At 38.2% G+C, this 22,393-nt stretch overlaps 1 protein-coding gene and 1 pseudogene across 10 annotated transcripts in view; one reads left to right on the top strand and one right to left on the bottom strand.

Moving 5' to 3' along the window:
- Window positions 1–22,393, bottom strand: part of ATRX (ATRX chromatin remodeler) — a 264,397-nt gene that overhangs the window by 197,063 nt on the left and 44,941 nt on the right. The window lies entirely within an intron of this gene.
- LOC122435410 lies at window positions 9,895–11,401 on the top strand (annotated as a pseudogene).

The raw sequence follows: 22,393 nt of genomic DNA, 5'->3' as shown, positions 1-22,393 counted from the left end.
GGTTATCTCTGGGGACAATGAAAATATTCTAGTTTTAGAAAGTGGTAACAGTTGTACAATATTGTGAATTTAGTAAAAAAAATTTTTTTAACTGAATTATATACTAAAATGATTTTAAATGGTAAATTGTGTTTTATGTGAATTTTACCTCAATGGAAAATAAAAAGTAGAGGATGGAATTTAGGAATGTATATAATAAAACATAAGACATAAAACTTGTGCACACATCTCCCCAAAAAAATCCATAAATAAAATTTAGTCGGCAAAGTCATCTGAAAATAGAAAGATTCTTATTATATTAAATAATACTGGGAATCCCTGATGGTCCAACAGTTAGGACTCCAGGCTTCCACTGCAGATGGCATGGATTCAATTCTTGGTCAGGGAACTAAGATTTCATATGCCATACAATGTAACCAATAATAATAATAATAATAATTATAAATTCCTAGCATATAAATGAATAAAAGACAATTTTTTTTAAAAATGGAATATAACTATGTAAAAAAAGAACTGGGAGAAAAAGTACTCCAATCTCATGGGGTCGCACGAGTCAGACACAACTGAGCGACACTGTGAGTATATAAATGAATAAAAGACAAAAATTTTTTTTAAAATGGAATATAACTATGTAACAAAAAAATTGGGAGAAAAGGCACTCCAATCTCACTAATCATCAAAAGAATGTACATTAAAACACTAAGGTGGAGCTTCTCTGGTGGTACACTGGTTAAGAATCTGCCTTGCAATACAGGGGACACAGGTTTGACCCCTAGTCCAAGAAGATCCCACGTGCCACAGGGTAACTAAGCCCATGCACCACAACTACTGAGCGTGCTCTCTGGACTTTGCGAGCCTCAACTATGGAGGTCACACACCACAACCACTGAAGCCCTGTGCCTAGAGCCTGTGCTCTGCAACAGAAGAAATCACTGAAACCAGAAGCCTGCCCACCACAACAAACAGTAGCTGCTACTCTCCACAACTAGAGAAAGCTCAGCAACAAAGACCCAGCAGAGCCAAAAACAAATAAATAAAATACCTTAAAAAAAGAAAAAACACTAGAAATCAGGTAATATCTGTGAGGCCTTCATAGGCCAGACACCTCCCAGATTTCAGCAGGGTGCTGGGCTCCAAAGCCAGTGGCCCCTCTGTACCATTCTTCTATGTTTGCTTGGGAAGATCCAAGATATTTAAGGAATGAAAGAGAAATGAAGTGTAACAGGCATACTGCAACTAGAGATCTTGTGTGAGATTCGGTTGCTGGTGGAGAGGGTTGTTTTAAAAAAATCTTTAAACAAACTTGACTCTAGAATATAGATAAAAAGAGGGTATGGTTTCTATTTTTGTCATAACCTTTCTTTGGATATGAGTCAGATGTCCAAAAATATTATCATCAAGTCACTCAGTGTCCTTAAATCTTCAATTAGAGAATGGAACCAGAAGAAAAGACAAGGCACAATGTCATTCTACATCTTGTTCCATCAACAGATTAGCAAACATTGAAAAAGTTGTACTTTAGAAATGAAAGAAGTATAGCAAATGATGTAGAAATGATATAGCATAATGATGATTATCCTATTCATTCCTAGAACTCACAGCAATCCAACCACAAAACCGGCTATCACATAAATTCATGCTGTAGCTGAACAATGTCAAGACTATGGATAAATCAATGCAGCTCATTAACAGTACAATTATATGTAAAAATTAAAACAAGAGGACACAATCAGGAGAACTTTTTTGTTTTCTGAAAGATAACATTCTTAGCTATAAACATATCTGTGTCATATTATAAACTAGGGTTTCCCTGATGGCTCAGTGGGTAAAGAACCTGCCTGTCAATGCAGGAGCCATAAGAGACACGGGTTCAATTGCTGGTTCGGGAAGATTCCCTGGAGAAAGAAATGGCAACCCACTCCAGTATTATTGCCTGGAGAATCCCATTGACAGAAGAGCTTGAATTACAAGACCAGCCAGAAGTCCAATGATGAAAAAATATTGATACTCAAAAATTTTGCCCATTCATTTGAAAATTTTTCTCTTCAAGGGCAGATGTAAATTTTGGAATTGGACAAATGTCATATAGAGTAAAGTATGGTGAATAATGAAAGACTTTCAGGTGCACTAAAATTAGTTTTTGACAAATTCCAAAGTATTCCTTAAGATTTATTTTCTTGAATATCTTCTAAATTGTTCAGAAATCTATTTAAGAGAGCATTACAGAGTGAAGTCAAAAAGATAAACACCATACTAACACATATACGTGTAATCTGAAAAAAAATAGTATAGACAATCTTATTTAAAAGGAGAAACAGAGACACAGACTTAAAGAACAAAACGGATACCAAGGGGGAAGAGGATGGTGGGATGAACTGAGAGATTGGGACTGACATATATAAACTATCAATACTATATATAAAATAGGTAACTAATGAGAACCTACTGTATAGCACAGGAACTAAACTCAATGCTCTGTGTTGACCTAAATGGGAAGAAAATCCAAAAATGAGGGGCTGTATGTATATGTATAGCTGAGTCACTTTGCTGTACAGTAGAAACTAACACAACATTACAAAGCAACTATATTCCAATAAAAATAAAAATAAATAAAAGTGCAAAAAATACAAATGAAAATAAAAGATAGCACTTATCAACCCTTTTGTAAATTGAAAGATCTTTTCCTAAGGCAAAACTGCATGCATTAACTTATCAGTGTTATAACTGTGAACTATTTTAAGTTATTTTTATTAAATCCAGATGTGGTTGTCATTCTACTCCTCCTCCACCAAAATGGGAAATCTACTCAACCAGTACTAAACATTATATCATTCAAGGTCCTAGATAAAAATCTTTAAAGTGATCCTTTAAGAGTAAAGGACTTTCCTGGTGGCACAACGTGTAAGAATTTGCCTGCCAATGCAGGGGACACAGGTCTGATCCCTGGTCTGGGAAGATTCCACATGCTCTGGAACAGCTAAGCCTCTGCACCACAACCACTGAGCCTGCACTCTAGAGCCTGCAAGCCACAACAACTGAGCCCAAGAGCTGCAACTACTGAAGCCTGCACACCCTAGAGCCTGTGTTCCACAGCAAGAGAAGCCACCACAATGAGAAACCCACGTACTACAACTAAGAATAGCCCACCCTCACCACAACTAGAAAAAGCCTGAAAGCAACAAAGACTTACCACAATCAAAAATAAATAAATAAACCTTAAAAAAAAGAGTAGTTAAAAATCTATTTTAGAGGAATGTGATCACCCTTTATACTTACAAATACACAACTGACAAAACAGACTTGATGTAAATAACCAGTAAGATCTAATCTACCTATATTCAAGTAGACCAAAATAAAAATCTAAAGTGATAATAATGTAAGATAACCATATCACACATGATTGAATTTCTGAAAATTTTTAAGTTCTAATATCAGTGTTTTGAACTATGGGCCATGTTCTTTACCTTGAATGTTTTACAACTTTTTTTTCATGAGGAACTCTGGAGATCTAAAAATTACTAGTGCTTCACCATTTTTGTATTATTAATTAGATAAGCATATGTGTAAAGGAGCTAGCCTTTTTTAAATTAAACTTTTCATTTTGAGATATTTACAGATTTACATGTAGTTGAAAGAAAGATTCTGTGTATGTGTTACCTAGTATTTCACAATGGAAACATCTAACACTATATTTTGAGAATTCCCTGTGGTCCACTGCTTAGGACTCTATGCTCACAATGCCATGGGCTCAGGTTAAATACCTTGTTAGGCAACTAACAAGCCTCATGGTATGGCCAAAAAACAACACACAAAAAAAAACAAAACTCTTATTTTTAATTTTCACCCATTCACCTACTTGCTCCAACAGATAAGCAGCTATCTTTAAAACACAGCAACGGATCACACAATATGTCTGAAATCTGGAAATATCAATAACCTCCGATATGCAGACGACAAAATTTGGCAAAAATTGAAGAACTAAAGAGCCTCTTGATGAAAGTGAAAGAGGAGAGTGAACAAGTTGGCTGAAAGCTCAACATTAAGAAAACTAAGATCATGGCATCTGGTTCCATCACTTCATGGCAAATAGATGGGGAAACAGTGGAAAGAGTGGTTGACTTTATTTTTCTGGGATCCAAAATCACTGCAGATGGTGATTGCAGTCATGAAATTATAAGACGCTTACTCCTTGGAAGGAAAGTTATGACCAACCTAGACAGCATAGTAAAAAGCAGAGACATTACTTTGTCAACAAAGGTCCATCTAGTCAAGGCTATGGTTTTTCCAGTGGTTAGGTATGGATGTAAGAGTGGGACTATAAAGAAAGCCGCACATCAAAGAATTGATGGTTTTGAACTGTGGTGTTGGAGAAGACTCTTGAGAGTCCCTTGACTGCAAGGAGATCCAGCCAGTCCATCCTGAAGGAGATCAGTCCTGGGTGTTCACTGGTAGGACTGATGTTGAAGCTGAAACTCCAATACTTTGGCCACCTGATGCAAAGAGCTGACTCACTGGAAAAGATCCTGATGCAGGGAAATATTGAGGGTAAGAGGAGAAGGGGAAGACAGAGGATGAGATGGTTGGATGGCATCATCGACTCAATGGACAGGGGTTTGGATGGACTCCAGGAGTTGGTGATGGACAGGGAGGCCTGGCGTGCTGTGGTTCATGGTGTCGCAAAGAGTCGGACACGACTGAGCAACTGAACTGAACTGAATCATGAATATAGTGACCAAAACTGGTCTCTCTATAAACAAATCATTGGTAATTAAATATCTGCTTGTAACAGGAGGGAAAGGTACAGGGCACAATTTTTGAAAGAATGACATAGTCCACTACACCATTCAGGTATGACCTAAATCAAATCCCTTACAAATATACAGTGGAAGTAAGAAATAGATTCAAGGGATTAGATCTGACAGACAGAGTACCTGAAGAGCTATGGACGAAGGTTCATGACATTGTTCAAGAGGCAGTGACCAACAACACCCCTAAAAAAAAAGAAATGCAAAAAGGCAAAATGGTTGTCTGAAGAGGCCTTACAAATAGCTGAGAAAAGAAGAGAAGCTAAAGGCAAAGGAGAAAAGGAAAGATATACCCATTTGAATGCAGAATTCTAAAGAACAGCAAGAAATAGCAAGAAAGCCTTCCTGAGTGATCAATGTAAAAAAATAGAGGAAAACAACAGAATGGGAAAGACTAGAGATCTCTTCAAGAAAGTTAGAGATACCAAGGGACCATTTCATGCACAAATGGGCACAATAAAGGACAGAAATGGTATGGACCTAGCAGAAGCAGAAGATATTAAGAAGAGGCGGCAAGAATACACAGAAGAACTATACAGAAAGGATCTTCACAACCCAGATAATCATGATGGCGTGATCACTCACCTAGAGCCAGACATCCTGGAATGTGAAGTCAAGTGGGCCTTAGGAAGCATCACTACGAACAAAGCTAGTGGAGGTGATGGAATTCCAGTTGAGCTATTTCAAATCCTAAAAGATGATGCTGTGAAAGTGCTGCGCTTATTATGCCAGCAAATTTGGAAAACTCAGCAGTGGCCACAGGACTGGAAAAGGTCAGTTTTCATTCCAATCCCAAAGAAAGGCAATGCCAAAGAATGTTCAAAAACCACACAACTGCACTCATCTCACATACTATCAAAGTAATACTCAAAATTTTCCAAGCCAGGTTTCAACAGTACATGAACCATGAACTTCCAGATGCTCAAGCTGGATTTAGAAAAGTCAGAGGAACCAGAGATCAAATTGCCAACATCCACTGGATCATCAAAAAGGCAATAAAATTCCAGAAAAATATCTACTTCTGCTTTATTGACTACTCCAAAGCCTTTGACTATGTGGATCACAACAAACTATAGAAAATTCTGAAAGAGATGGGAATACCAGACCACCTTATCTGACTCATGAGAAATCTGTATGCAGGTCAAGAAGCAACATTTAAAACTGGACATGGAACAACAGACTGGTTCCAAATTGGGAAAGGAGTACGTTAAGGCTGTATATTGTCACCCTGCTTATTTAACTTATATGCAGAGTACATCATGTGAAATGCCAGGCTGGATGAAGCATAAGCTAGAATCAAGATTGCTAAGAGAAATATCAATAATCTCATATACACAGATGACACCACCCTTATGGCAGAAAGCAAAGAACTAAAGAGCCTCTTGATGAAAGTAAAAGAAGAGAATGAAAAAAGTGGCTTAAAACTCAACATTCAAAAAATGAAGATCATGGCATCTGGTCCCATCACTTCATGGCAAATAAATGGGGAAACAATGGAAACAGTGAGAGACTTCATTGTCTTGGGCTCCAAAATCACTGCAGGTGGTTACTGCAGCCATGAAATTAAAAGATGCTTGCTCCTTGGAAGAAAAGCTATGACCAACCTAGACAGAATAGTAAAAAGCAGAGACACTACTTTGCCGACAAAGGTCCATCTAGTCTAAGTTATGGTTTTCCCAGTAGTCATGTATGGATGTGAGAGCTGAACTATAAAGAAAGCTGAGTGCCAAAGAATTGATGCTTGTGAACTGTGGTGTTGGAAAAGACTCTTGAGAGTCCCTTGGACTGCAAGGAGATCAAACCAGTCAATCCTAATGGAAATCAGTCCTGAATATTCATTGGAAGGACTGATGCTGAAGCTGAAGCTCTAATACGTTGTCCACCTGTTGCGAAGAACTGACTCATTTGAAAAGACCCTGATGCTGGGAAAGATTGAAGGTGGGAGTAGAAGGGGACAACAGAGGACGAGATGGTTGAATGGCATCACCAACTCAATGGACATGAGTTTGAGCAAGCTCTAGGAGTTGGTGATGGACAGTGAAGCCTGGCATGCTGCAGTCTATGAGGTCGCAAAGAGTAGGACATGACTGAGTGACTGAACTGAACTGAAGGACATAACATAAGTCGATTAGAATTAAGTGGGACCAAATAGCAGAAAAGACTAGACCTTGGTCCTCAATCAGCAGTGACATGACGCACCCAGAGGTACCGTGACAGTTCCTAGGCAGTGTTAAAAGACCAAGGATTGGGCAGTTCCCCAAATCCTGGAAATCTCCATCCCTTCCCAAAAATAGTTGGAATAACCCTCCCACTCATTAACATATTAAATTACCCAGCCTATAAAATCTAACCACACCACATTTTGCAGCTGCACAAGCCCTCTGCAATGGCCCACACTATGTTTATGGAGTATGCTTCTCTCTGAATCTGAATAAATCTACTTCTTACCTATCACTTTGTCTCTCAATGAATTCTTTCTGTGATGAGACATCAAGAACCTCAGCTTTATTTGGCCCTGAAACCAGGTACCATGGGTTTTGGCTGGGTTTGAGTCCTATCCAGTTGGGTTCAAGTCCCAATCAGAGGTAAATGGTTTCATGATCACTTAAACAAAATGGTTTCATGATCACTTAACAATTGTTTAAAGTAGCATATTATAATCCAAACTGGAAAGGAAGAGTAAACTTATCTCTGTCCACAAATGACAACTTACATGTAGGAAATCTTAAAGAATTCACAACAAAAATTCTTAACACAGTTAATAAACAAATTATAAAGCTGGTGGATACAAAAGTCACACACAAAAATCAGCTGTATTTCTCTATACTAACAACCAACAATCCAAAATGGAAACTGGGAAAACAATTACATTTACAATAGCATCAGAAAGAATTAAATATTTAGGAATAAATTTAACCAAGGAGGTGAAAGACTTCTGGTAAGCTGCAAAACAGCAATCTTTTCACAGCTGGAAAAAGTTAAAAACACAAATATTTTTAAGATGGCAAAACTACTCAAAGTGGTCTACAGATTCTTTTCAACTCCTATCAAAATCACAACATATTTTTGCAGAAACAGAAAAATCAATTCTAAAATTCTTGAGGAATCTCAAGGAATCTTGAATAGCCAAAACAATTGTGAAAAATACAAAATTAAAGAACTCACAATTCCTAATTTCAAAACTAACTACTAAACCAATAGAATTTACCATACAACACAGGGAACTATACTTAATATCATGCAATAACTTATACTGGAACATAATGTGTGTAAAATATATATGCATAACTGAATCACTTTGATGTATATAACATATATATATATATAAACACAATACAATAAATCAACTAAACTTAAACTTAAAAAATCTAACTGCAGAGCTAAAATAATCAAAACAGTGTAGTACTGGCAGAAGAACATATAGAACAATGGAGTAGAGAACCTAGAAATAAAGCCTTGCATATATGTGGTCAATTGATTTTCAAGAAGGGTATCAACAATATACAACAGGAAAAGGACAATGTGGAAAAAACTGGACATCCACATGTAAAAAATTGAATTGGACCCTTGCCTGACACCACATATAAAAATTAACTCAAAATTCATCAAAGACCTAAAAAGAGTAGCTAAAACCATCCACTCAACTCTTTATAGAAAATAGAAGGGGAATCTTTAGGATATCGGACTTGGCTATGCTTTCTTGAATATGATACCAAAAGCACAGGCAACAACAACAAAAAAAAATAAACTGGATTTAACCAAAATGAAAACATTTTGTGCATCAAAGGCTATTATCAACAGAATAAAAAGACAACCCAAAAAATGGGAGAAAATATTCTAAATTATATATCAGGAATGGTACTGGTAGTCAGGAAACATAAAGAAATCCTACAATTCAACTAGGAAAAAAACCAAACAACCAAACTCAAAACTGATCAAAGGCACAGCAATCAAAAAAGAAAATGAAAGAAAACGTATTCAAATTGGAAGGGAAAGATAAAACTGTGGCTATATGCATATGACATACTATACAGAAATTCCTAAGGACTGCACACAAAAACTATTAACTAATAAATGAATTTAGCAAGGTAAAAGAATATAAGATTAATATACAGAATATGTTGCATTTCTTTATACTAACAATGAAATCTCATAAAGAGAAAAGTAAAAAGAATCCCATTTAAAATAGCATACAAGGAGTTCCCTGGAGGTCCAGTGGTTAGGACTTGGTGCTTTTACTGCTGGGGCCTGGGTTCAATACCTGTTCTAAAAACTAAGTTCTTACAAACCACACAGTGTAGCCAAATAAATAAATAAATATAAAAATAATTTTAATAAATAGTATAATAAAACCCAAAAACATAAAATACCTAGGCATAAACCTAACCAATGAGGTAAAACAGCTATACATTGAGAACTATAAAACAGTGAAAAAGGAAACTGAAGATGATTCAGAAAAATGGAAAGATATCCCAGGCTCTTGGATTGGAAGAATAAATATTGGTAAAATGGTCATACTGTCCAAAGCAATCTATAGACTTAATACAATCCCTATCAAACTACCTATCACATTTTTCAAAGAACTAGAACAAATAATCATAAGATTAATATAGAACCACAAAAGACCCAGAACTGCCAAAGCAATCCTGAGGGAAAAGAACAAAGCTAGAGGCATAACCCTCCCAGACTTCAGACAACAGTATAAAGTTACAGTAATAAAACAGCATGCCGTTGGCACAAAAACAGACATATAGAAGAACAGAACAAAATAGAGAGCCCAACAATAAACTCAAACATCTACAGTTAAATAATCTTCAACAATGAAAGCAAGAATAAACAATGGAGAAAAGCCAGTCTCTCCAACAAGTGGCAATGGGAAAGCTAGACAACCTCATGTAAATCAGTGAATGTTTTAAAGACTTAAACATAGTCATGACACCATAAAACTCCTAGAAGAAAGCATAGGCAAAACATTCTCTGACATAAATCATATCAACGTTTTCTTAAGTCAGTCTCCCAAAGCAATAGAAATAAAGATAAGAGTTCCAGTTTGGCTCTTTGTGCAGCTTCAGCAGCAGCTCTGGGAAAGATGACAGCCTGGGTGGGTTTCCAATCTGTGGCTCCCAGAGGAGCACCAGAGCCTCAGGGAGGGGTGGGCATGGCGGCTGCCCTGGGCCTGGGCAAGGCACTGGGGAGTCTGGTGCAAACAGACCCAACACTGAGTCAAGGGCTGTTCCGCTCCTAGGTGCCCAGAGCAGCCTATCCGAGACCAGGTATGCTACCAGACAGCTAAATGACACCTCAGGGACCCTCCTTGGGACTCCCTGGCTATGGGGGGAACCCTTCAGTCTGACCTGGCCTGGCTCAGGGATGGACCAGTCCCACAAGAGACCTGCACCTCAGCAGATCCAGCAGGTCCAGCAGAAGGCAGTCCAAAATTGGAATCACAATGCAAAAAAACGATGGATGACAAAATTCTATCTCAAAGGATTCGTGAAATGGTACCAGAATCCTATTAAATGGATCTCTTGGCTTTTGAAAGGAAATTGGACCAGACTATCGTGAGCAAACGGCTAGATATCCAGGAAGCCTTGAAACGACCCATCAGCAAAAACAAAAGCTGTGAATTTTCATTTCTAACACTTTCAATCTGGCTAAGTCAGATGCCAAGGATGGGGAAGGGATGGTGGCTTCCCGGGAGCTTCAGGTAGAAGGACGGCTCCTGGAGGATTCAGCCTTGTCCAAATATGATGCCACCAAACAAAAGAGGAAGTTCTCTTCTTTTAAGTCCTTGGTAATCGAACTGGACAAAGACTTGTATGGACCAGACAACCATCTGGTAGAATGGCACAGGACCACCACTACCCAGGAGACGGATGGCTTCCAGGTGAAATAGCCAGGAGATGTGAATGTACAGTGTACTGTCCTGCTGATACTGAATTACCAGCCTCCTCAGTTTAAATTAGACCCTTATCTGGCTTGGCTCCTGGGCATCCACATCCAGACCCGTCCAGTGATCATTCAAGCACTGTGGCAATATATTAAGACATGCAAGCTCCAGGACCAACATGAGCGGGAGTTTGTCATCTCTGACAAGTACCTCCAGCAGATCTTTGATTCTCAAAGTTCTATGAAGTTTTCAGAGGTTCCCCAACAGCTCCATGCCTTGCTTATGACACCTGAGCCCATCATCATTAATCATGTCATCAGTGTTGACCCAAATGATCAGAAAAAGACAACTTGTTATGACACCTTGAAGACCCAGATGAATTCTTTTCTGCTGTCTACTGCTAGCAAGCAGGAGATTGCCACTCTAGACAACAAGATCCATGAGACAACAGAAACTGTTGAAGACCCACCGAGAGTTCTTGCTGAGCTTTGCCAGAGACCCTCAAGGTTTCATCAATGACTGGCTTCAGTCCCAGTGCCAGGACCTCAAGACCATGACTGATGTGGTGGGTAACCCAGAGGAGGAACCCTGAGCAGAGATCTACTTCCAGCCTTGGGCCCAGGAGGCTGTGTGCTGATATTTCTACTAGGAGGTGCAGCAGATATGACAAAAATTTGAGCAAGCCCTGGGAATCCGAAATACATAGGGCTTCACCCACAAAGCCCTGATTTGGCTGCACTAATTTCTTTATTTGGGCCCTGTGCTGTGTGCCTCATACTCTTGCCTGGGGCCTTCCAGGGGATGCTGTCGGTTCTAGGAGAACACCAGAATGAAGAGGTATCACATGACAGCGGTTATCCTCTTCTCCCACCCCATTCCTTCCTGTCCCAAGCTTCCCTTTGCCCCACAAATTTCCCATGTGTCTCTCCCCTCCCCTGGTCTGCATAGGACCTCTAGATAGTATTAGAGAGAGAACCCATAGTTTGGTAATTAGTGCAGTGAAAGGACTGGGCCTAAGGCCAAGTGGTCTTCAAGGAGACCAACTACACTGATCCTGCCCTTCAGAGACCCAGGAGTTAGGAGCTGTAGCCCTTTCTCCACAACTCAGGCCTGGGGACACTCTATAAGCTAGTTGATCTTGGCTCTCCTGGTAACAGAATCCAATTTCCTTCCTTCCCTCCACAGGTTTGGAGCAAATTCTCCCTTCACTTGTTGCCCTCTAGCACTAAAGGAACCCTGGCTCTTGGGCTCCACTGAGCCCCAGGTCAGTCCACAGCCCTCTGGATTGGCCTGCTGTCTCAGTGCTTTTCCACTCCCTCGGAGCGGGGCCCACACCAGTATTGGAGTTTGTTCTGGTAATATTGCTCCCTCCCAGCACACTCCCTGTAGCTGCTATTAAGGATTCCCTCCTGTCTGTCCTAACCAAGGGCATTCAAGTGGGGGAATCTTGCCTTACCCTGTCAGGGCCCTGGGAACCTAACCTGAGAAATGTTTTCTTATCTCTCCTTGCTATTCTTTGGAACTCTGCATTCAAATGGGTATGTCTTTCCTTTTCTCCTTTGCTTTTCACTTCCCTTCTTTTCACAGCTATTTGTAAGGCGTCCTCAGACAGTCATTTTGCTTTTTTGCATTTCTTTTTCTTGGGGATGGTCTTGATTCCTGTCTCTTGTACAATGTCACGAACCTCCATCCGTAGTTTCATCACACACTTTGTCTATCAGATCTTATCCCTTAAATTTATTTCTCACTTTCACTGTATAGTCATAAGGGATTTGATTTAGGTAATATCTGAGTGGTCTAGTGGTTTTCTCCACTTTCTTCAATTTAAGTCTGAATTTGGCATTAAGGAGTTCATGATCTGAGCCACAGTCAGCTCCTAGTCTTGTTTTTGCTGACTGTATAGAGCTTCTCCATTTTGGCTGCAAAAAATAGAATCAAATCTGATGTTTGTGTTGACCATCTGGTGATGTCCATGTGGAGAGTCTTCTCTTGTGTTGTTGGAAGAGGGTTTCCTTTGGCCAGTGCATTCTCTTGGCAAAACTCTATTACCCTTTGCCCTGCTTTATTCCGTACTCCAAGGCCAAATTTGCCTGTTAGTCCAGGTGTTTCTTGACTTCCTACTTTTGCATTCCAGTCCCCTATAATGAAAAGGACATCTTTTTTGGGTGTTAGTTCTAAAAGGTCTTGTAGGTCTTCATAGAACCATTCAACTTCAGCTTCTTCAGCATTACTGGTTGGGGCATAGGCTTGGATCACCATGATATTGAATGGTTTGCCTTGGAAACAAACAGAGATCATTCTGTCGTTTTTGAGATTGCATCCAAGTACTGCATTTCAGACTCTTTTGTTGACCATGATGGCTACTCCATTTCTTCTAAGGGATTCCTGCCCACAGTAGCAGATATAATGGTCATCTGAGTTTAATTCACCCATTCCAGCTGCAACGGACCACACAGAAGCACGGCCGTGAGGAGCTACCCCTCGCCCAAGGTCAGGGTCGGTGACCGAGAGCGCCAGGTTGCCACAGTGCAGGAGCTGCCGAGAGTAGCTACCCCACGTCCGAGGTCAGGGGTGGCAGCCGAGAGGAGCTACCCCAAGCTGAGGTCAGGAGCCGTGGCCGAGAGGAGCTACCCCACATCTAAGGAGTGGTGACTGTGCAGGAGCAGGAGGGCTAAGAGGAGCTACTCCACGTTCAAGGTCAGGAGGGGCAGACTTAAGGAGATACTTCTCGTCCAAGGTAAGGAGCAGTGGCTGCGCCTTGCTGGAGCAGCCGTGAAGAGATACCCCACGTCCAAGGTAAGAGAAACCCAAGTAAGACAGTAGGTGTTGCTAGAGGGCATCAAAGGGCAGACACACTGAAACCATAATCACAGAAAACTAGCCAATCTGATCACACAGACCACAGCCTTGTCTAACTGAAATGAAACTAAGCCATGCCGTGTGGGGCCACCCAAGACGGACGGATCATGCTGGAGAGGTCTGACAGAATGTGGTCCACTGGAGAAGGGGATGGCAAACCATTTCAGTATTCTTGCCTTGGGAACCCCATGAACTGTATGAAAAGGTAAAATGATAGGATACTGAAAGAGGAACTCCCCAGGTCAGTAGGTGCCCAATATGCTACTGAAGATCAGTGGAGAAATAACTCCAGAAAGAATGAAGGGATGGAGCCAAAGCAAAAACAATGCCCATTTGTGGATGTGACTGGTGATAGAAGCAAGGTCCGATGCTGTAAAAAGTAATATTGCATAGGAACCTGGAATGTTAGGTCCATGAATCAAGGCAAATTGGAAGTGGTCAAACAGGAGATGGCAAGAGTGAATGTCGACATTCTAGGAATCAATGAACTAAAATGGACTGAATGGGTGAATTTAACTCAGATGACAAACTCTCAGGTGGCCTATATGAGCTCTGGAGGCAGGCATGATTTACCTCAGACTCCAGAGGCAAACACAGACCACTGCTGCAAAGCATCCCACAACTGGGAGCCAACCACTGCCCATGCCTTCCTGGAAGCATGCATTGGTAACACACCTGCATACCCTCTATCAAGGGGATAATGGCTAGCACATGTTGAGGAAAGAGATGGCAAAAGTGGCAAACATCCAAACCAAAAACTTCCCTCATGCCAAAAAAGCTACACAGGAATGCTCCAGCATATAACAGCACTCCAAGACTACAGTAGATAACTGCTTCTCTTAAACTCACAGAATAAGATAAATAAAAGGAAGATGAAGAAGCAGATGAACCACTCTCAGTTAAAAGACCAAGAAAATTCCCCAGAAGGAACAAACAATGAAACAGATTCTTTTTTAGTCTAATAGGAGGTAATGGGATTTCCTTGGTGATCCAGGGGTTGAGACTCTGCACTCCCAATGCAGAGAGCACCGTTTTAATCCCTGGTCAGGTAACTAAGATCCTGCATGCCACAGGCCCTCCCCTCCAGGAAAAATGGAGGTAATGGAAATACTGAAGGAATTAAGAAAGGTTATCAACAGAAATGCAAATTACTGTAAAAAGGAGCTAGAAAGTATAAGGAGGAACCAAGAAAAATTAGAAAATTCATTTGCTGAGATGAAAACTGAGCTAAAAGCAATGAATAAGTCAATGAATAAAGCAGAAGAAAGAATAAGTGACCTGAAAGACATAATAATAGAAATCACTGAAGCAAAATAACATTCAGAAAGTCAAATGAAAAAAAAAAAAAATGAAAGCAGTATAAGAAACCTATAGGATAATATAAACCATCCCAATCTATGCATACTAGGATTTCTAGAAGAAGAAAGAGAAAAGGAGATTGAACATGTATTTGAAGAAATTATGACTGAAAATTCCCCAAACCTAAAGGAAACAGATATCCAGATATAGGAAGCACAGAGGATCCCAAACAAATGAATCCGGAAAACCTACACCAATACATATGGTAATAAAAATGGCAAAAGTTAAAGATAAACAAAGAATTCTAAAGACAGCAAGAGAAAAACATAGGTATTTACAAGAGAATCCCCCTAAGGCTATCAACGGACTTCTCTACAGAAACAATGCAGGCCAGAAGGAAGTGGTAAAATATACTCAAAGTTTTGAAAGGGAAAAACCTGCAACCTAGAATACTCTACCAAACAAGACAGATAATCATTTAGAACAGTAGGGAAATAAAGAATTTCTCAGACTAGCAAAAACTGAAAGTCTACAGAAATACTAAATCTATCTTAAAAGAAACATTTAAAGATCTTCTCTAAATAGAAAAGAAGCAAGAAGATATAAGAAGGAGGAAATAAAAATTTGAAAATAAATCACTTAAATTAGTACATATATCAAAAAGAGAGAATAAAAAACCCACTAGTGAAAGTAACGGTAAACACAAGGAGGAGCAACAGGATAAACATGAAAATGTAAAAAAGGACATCAAAATAATAAAATGTGGGGAAAGAGTAAGAAAATACATTCTTTTTTTCAGAACGTGTTTAACCTTTATGTCTAAAGCAAGCAGATACAGGAAGGAGTTAAGATACTTGAAAAACAAGGTAACCACAAATTAAGAAAACATACAGCAGATTCACAAAAACCAAAAACAAGAGAACACAAGAATTAAGATGAAATCATCAAACCACAAAAAGAAAAACGGAAAGAAAAAGGGAACAAAAGAAACAAAGAATCAACTGGAAAACAAGGTTTAATATGGCAATACATATGTATATTAAATCTCAATGGACTAAACACTCCTATCAAAAGACATAGAGTGGTAGACTGGATTAAAAAAACCTACAATATGCTGCCACCTTAGGGCAAAGAACATACACAGATTGAAAGTGAAGGAATGAATAAAGATATTTCATGCAAACAGAAATGACAAGTAAATGGGAGTTGCAATACTCATATCAGACAAAATATAGTTTAAAGCAACTGTTATAAAGAAAAACAAGGAAACCATATAATGATAAAAAGATCAATACAAGAAAAGAGTTTTGTACTCGTCAACATATATACATATAATGCAGGAGTACCCAAATACATAAAACAAATACTAACAAACATAAGGGAGAAACTGATGGGAATAACAATAAGAAACTTTTAACACCCCATACACATCAATAAACAGATACTATAGACAGAAAATATGCAACAGAGATCCTAAATGATACAACAGAACACTTAGACTTAATTGATATTTTCAGGACACTACATTCAAAAAGAAACCCAAGATACATATTCTTTTCAAAATACCTGGGACAAGCTCTAAGACTGGCCACATACTATGGCACAAAACTAACCTCAACAAATTTAAGAATATGGAAATTATTTCAATCACATCTCTGACCACAAAGGAATGAAACTAGAAATCAACCAGAGGAAAAGAAATGGGAAGTTCATAGCAATACAGGTCTTACTCAAAAACACAAGAAAAATCTCAAACAAACAACCTAACCTATCACCTAAAAGAATTAGAAAAAGAAGAACAAACAAAACCTGAAGTCAACAGAAGGAAATAATAAAGATCAGGCAGGACATAAGAAAAAGAGAGATTTAAAAAATAGAAAAGAATCAATAAAACCAAGGACTAGTTCTTTGAAAAAGTAAACAAAATTGACAAGATTCTAGGCTCACCAAGAAGAAAAGAGAGAGAACCCAAATAAAATAAGGAATGAAAAAGGAGAAATCTCAAGTGATACTGCAGAAATACAAAAAGACATAAGAGAATACTATGAATAATTATATGCCAACAAATTGGACAACCAAGGAACTTCCCTGGTGGTCCAGTAGCTAAGACTCTGTGCTCCCAATGCAGGGAGCCCAGGTTCAATCTCTGGTCAGCGAACTACATCTCACAGGCTGCAAGGGTTCACATGCTCCAACGAAGAGTTTACAAGTCAAAACTAAAGATCTCTCATGCCAAAATGAAGATTGAAGATCCTACTACCACAGTTAAGAGCCAGTGCAGATAAATAAATAATTTTTTCTACAAAACAGAAGGGTTATGGCTTCCGTGGTGGCTCAGTGGTAACAAATCCACCCACCAATGGAAGAGGCACAGGTTCAATCCCTGATCCGGGAAGATCCTACATGTGACGGAGCAACTAATCCCACGTGCCACAACAATTGAGCCTGTGCTATAGAGCCCAGGAGCTGCAACTACTGAGCCCACACACTCTAGAGCCTGTACTTGGCAACAAGAGAAGCCACCACTCACCACAACTAGAGGAAAGCCCAAGCAGCAACAATGAACCAGCAGAGCCAAAAATTAATAAACAAGGGTTAAGAAGTCCACATATAATAAAAACTTAGATTAAAAGCAACTGAAAAAAAATTTAATTTGACACCTCAGAAGAAATGGACAACTTTCTAGAAATATACAGCCCACCAAAACTGAATCAGGAAGAAATAGATAATTTGAACAGACTGATAACTAGAAGTGAAACAGAATCTGCTATTTAAAAAAAAAAAAAAATCCCCTACAAACAAAGGTCCTGGACCAGACGGCTTTACAGGCAAATTCTACCAAATAAACAAAAAACTTATATCAATTCTTCTCAAACTCTACTAAAAAGACTGTAGGGGAGGAAATAATACCAAAATAATTCTATGAAGTCACCATCACACTGATTCCAAAACCAAAGACACCACCAAAAAAGAAAATTATAGGCCAATATTTTTTATGAATCTAGATGAAAAAAATTCTCAACAAATATTAGCAAACTGAATCCAACAACACATAAAAAACTCATACAGAGACTTCCCTGGAGGTTCAGTGATTAATACTCTGCCTGTCAATGCAAGGGACACAGGCTTGATCCCTGGTCTGGGAAGATTCCACATGCCATGGAGCAACTAAGCCTATGTGCCACAATTACTGAACCCACATGCCACAACTGCTGAGCCCACATGCCCTAGAGACTGTGCTCTACAACAAGAGAAGCCACCACAATTAGAAGCCAGCACACCACAAGGAAGAGTTTCTCTACTCAGCATAACTAGAGAAAGCTCAAGTACAGCAATAAACATCCAGTGCAGTCAAAAATAAATATAAATAAACAACCTGTTAAAAAAAAAAAAAGGTCATACACCATGACCATGTGGGATTAATCTGAAGTTCACAAGGATGGTTCAACATACGCAAATCAGTCAATGTAATATACCACATTAACAAAAATCTGGAGTCAAAAACGACATGATCATCTCAATAAGTGCAGAAAAAGCATTTGACAAAATTCAACATCCATTCACGAAAAAAACTCTTAGCAAAGTGAGTATATAGGGAACATATCTCAACATAATAAAAGCTATTTATGACAAACCCACAGCCAATACAATATGCAATGGGAAAAGCAAGATGCATTTCTGCTAAAATCTGGAACAAGACAAGGATCCCATTTCTATTCAACATAGCATTGGAAGTCTCAGTCACAGCAATCAGACAAGAAATTAAAGGTATCCAATTTGGAAGGGAAGAGGTAAAAGTGTCAGTATATGAAGATGATACAATAGAATATACAGAAAACCCTAACGACTCCACACAAAAACTACTAGATCTAATAAATGAATTCAGCTAAGTAGTAGGATACAAGATTAACATCCAGAAATTGTTTGCATTTCTTTACACAATGAAATGTCAGAAATAGAATGTAAAAAAAAATTGCTTTAAAATTGCAACAAAAAATAATAAAATATCTAGGAATAAACTTAACGAAGTGAAAGATTTATACATTGAGAACTAAAACATTAATATAGAAAGTTAAAGAGGATTAAATGAAATGGAAAGATATGCCATGCTTTTGGATTAGAAGAATTAATATTGTTAAAATAGCCAAGACTAGCCAAAGAAATCTACATGTGATCTCTATCAAATTACCCATGACATTTTCCACAGAACTAGAACACATAATCCAAAAACTTACATGGAACCAAAAAGGACCCAAAACCACCAAATCAATCCTAAGGAATGAAAACAAAACAGGAGGCATAACTCTCCCAGACTTCAGACAATACTACAAAGCTACAGTAATTTAAAAAACAGTGTACTGGTACAAAACCAGACGTACAAATCAAAATAACAGAACACAGAGCCCAGAAGTCTACACACTTATAGTCAATTAATCTTTGACAAAGGATTCAAGAATATAAAATGGGGGGAAAAAAATCTCTTCAGCAAGTGTTGCCAGGAAAGTTAGATAGCTGCATGTATTTCAATGAATTTAGAAAACACACTCACACCATGCACAAAAATAAATTCAAAATAGCCTAAAGACTTAAATATAAGTCTCCCAAGGCAATAGAAAAAATAAGTCAACAAATGGGACCTAGTCAAACCTACCAGCTTTTACACAGCAAAAGAAACTATTTTTAAAAAATTAAAAAAAAAAAACTATGGAATGGGAGGAAATATTTGCAACTGATACAACCAACAAGGGCTTAACCTCCAAAATATACAAACAGCACATAAAATTCAACAACAAAAAACTATCCAATTAAAAAATGGGCAGAAACCCTTAATAGCCATTCTCCAAAGATGGTCAAACAGCACATGAAAAGATGTTCAATATCACTAATTATTAGAGAAATGCAAATCAAAACTAAAATGAGGTATCACCTCACACCAGTCAGAATGGCCATCATTAAATGTCTACAAACAATAAATGCTAGAGTGTGTGGAGAAAAGGGAACCATTCTACATTGTTGGTGGGAATGTAAATTGGTGCAGCCACTATGGAAAACAGTATGGAAGTCCCTCAGAAGATTAAAATTAAAATCACCATATGATTCAGCAATCCCACTCCTGGGCATATACCCAGACAAAACTATAATTCAAAGAGATACATGCACCCCTATGTTCATAGCACCACTATTTACAATAGTCAAAACATAGAAACAACCTAAAGGTCCACTGACACATGAATGAATAAAGAAGACATGGTACATATATACAACAGAATACTACTTAGCCATAAAAAAGAACAAACTAATGCCTTTTGCAGCAACATGGATGCAAGTAGAGATTATCATACTAAGTGAATTCACAAAGAGAAAGACAATACCTTATCATATCACTTATATAAGGAATCTAAAATATGGCACAAATGAACCTATCTATAAAACAGAAACAGACTCACAGGCACAGAGATAAGACTTCTGGTTGCCAAGGCTGGGGGGAGGGGGAGTGAGAAGGATGCACTGGGAACTTGGGGTTGGTAGATACAAACTATTACATTTAAAATGGATAAACAAGATTCTACTGTTTAGCAGAAAGAACTGTATCCAATCTCCTGACACAAACCATAATGGAAAAGAACATTTTGAAAGCATGTATATGGACTCCTTGGTGGTCCAGTGGTAAGAATTCACCTTCAATGCAGGGGACACAGGTTCAATCCCTGGTCAGGGAACTAAGATCCCACATGCCAGGGAGCAACTAAGCCCACAAACCAAAACTACTAAGCCCACGTGCTACAGAGACCATGAGCCACTACTAGAGAACGCACGTGCCACAACTACTGAAGCCTGCACACTCTGGAGCCCACAGGTTACAACCACTGAGTCTGTGTGCCACAACCAAGTCCACATGCCACAAGGAAAGATCCTGCATGATGAAACAAAGATCCTACCTGCTGCAACTAAGACCTGAAGCAGCCAAATTAATTAACTTTTTTAAAAACATGTACATATGAGTATAACTGAGTCACTTTGTTGTACAGCAGAGACTGGCACAACATTATAAATCAAATATGTTGTTGTTGTTTAGTCGCTGTGTCCAACTTTTGCATGGACTGTAGCCAGCCAGGCTCCTCTGTCCATGGAATTACCCAGGCAAGAATACTGGAGTGTATTGCCATTTCCTTCTCCAGGGGACCTTCCCAACCCAGGGATTGAACCCACATCTCCTGCAATGGCAAGTGGATTCTTTACCACTGAGTCACCAGGGAAGCTATAAATCAACTATACTTCAATAAGAAAAAAACAGGAACATTCCTTTGATTAGGAGATAAAGGTATTTATAGCTAACAAAAATAAATAAAGCAATGCAAAACATAGTACTTTGCTCCATTTCCCTTATAGAAATTTGAAAAAATTGTTAACATTTTCCTTTAAAAAGTAAGCAAAATGCACAAAGAAATAAACATGGCAGTACAACTTACTAGATGCTATAAAAAGTGTTAAATGGGACTTCCCTGGTGGCTCAGTGGTGAAGAGTCCACCTGCCAATGTAGGAGACATAGGTTGGATCCGTGATCTGGGAGGATGCCACATGCCCCAGAGCAGCTACGTCTACTATTGAGCCTGTGCTCTAGAGCCCATACTCCACAACAAGAGAAGCCAAGGAGAAACCCAAGCACTGGCCACAACTAGAGAAAAGCCCTAGCAGCAACAAGGACCTAGCACAGCCAAAAATTAATATAAATAAAGAAAATTTTTAAAAAGTGTTAAATGCAATACCTCTTTTTAATTTATCAAATATTCAATGGAAAATGCTATTCATTGTAGAATAATATGCTATGAAATATACACTATCATATATAGCCAATGGTAATACAAGGATTTAGAAAACAACTTAGCAATAAGTCTTTGATATTCTCTTGAATAATTCTGCCTTTTTATCTACACAAATAAAATAATTCTAAAGAAATAACTTTAATCACAAGACATTTATCTATGAGCTATTTACAATAGTCAAAAAAACTATGAATACTTAAATGTATAATAATGGCTGAACAGTCATGCCTAAGTCATACAATATCATACCAGCCATTAAAATTCCAAAAAGTTCAATTACAATATAAAAAATACTTCATGCTACAATGTTAAACAAAAAAAAAAAAAACTGAACATGAAGTATAATCACAACTATGTTTCAAAATAAATAAAAATATTGCAAAAAGTACACTAAAAAAATTAATGTTACCTGTATGATAAGATTGTGATACTTTTTCTTCTACATTTTTGTGATATGATAAATTCATTGCATTACTCCTAAGTGCATGGAGATATAGGTTTTAAATTAAATTAAACAGTAATTCACAATTGACTTTTCACTAATCCAACAGATTTTCCACACTTCATTTACTACAAGTTTACCATTCATTCAAGTATGTCTTCTAACTTATGGCCTTATTCAAGTAAAATTATAAGAAGTCCTTTCAACAGCTGGCAAGTATTAACTATGTAAACATATAAAATAAAGCCTAATTTTCTATAAACTTTGTATGCC

Source organism: Cervus canadensis, chromosome X (genome assembly GCF_019320065.1).
Source record: "Cervus canadensis isolate Bull #8, Minnesota chromosome X, ASM1932006v1, whole genome shotgun sequence".
In the NCBI taxonomy this organism is placed as follows: domain Eukaryota; kingdom Metazoa; phylum Chordata; class Mammalia; order Artiodactyla; family Cervidae; genus Cervus; species Cervus canadensis.
The sequence above is the reverse complement of the archived record's forward strand: the minus strand, read 5'-3'. Positions and strand labels throughout refer to the sequence as shown.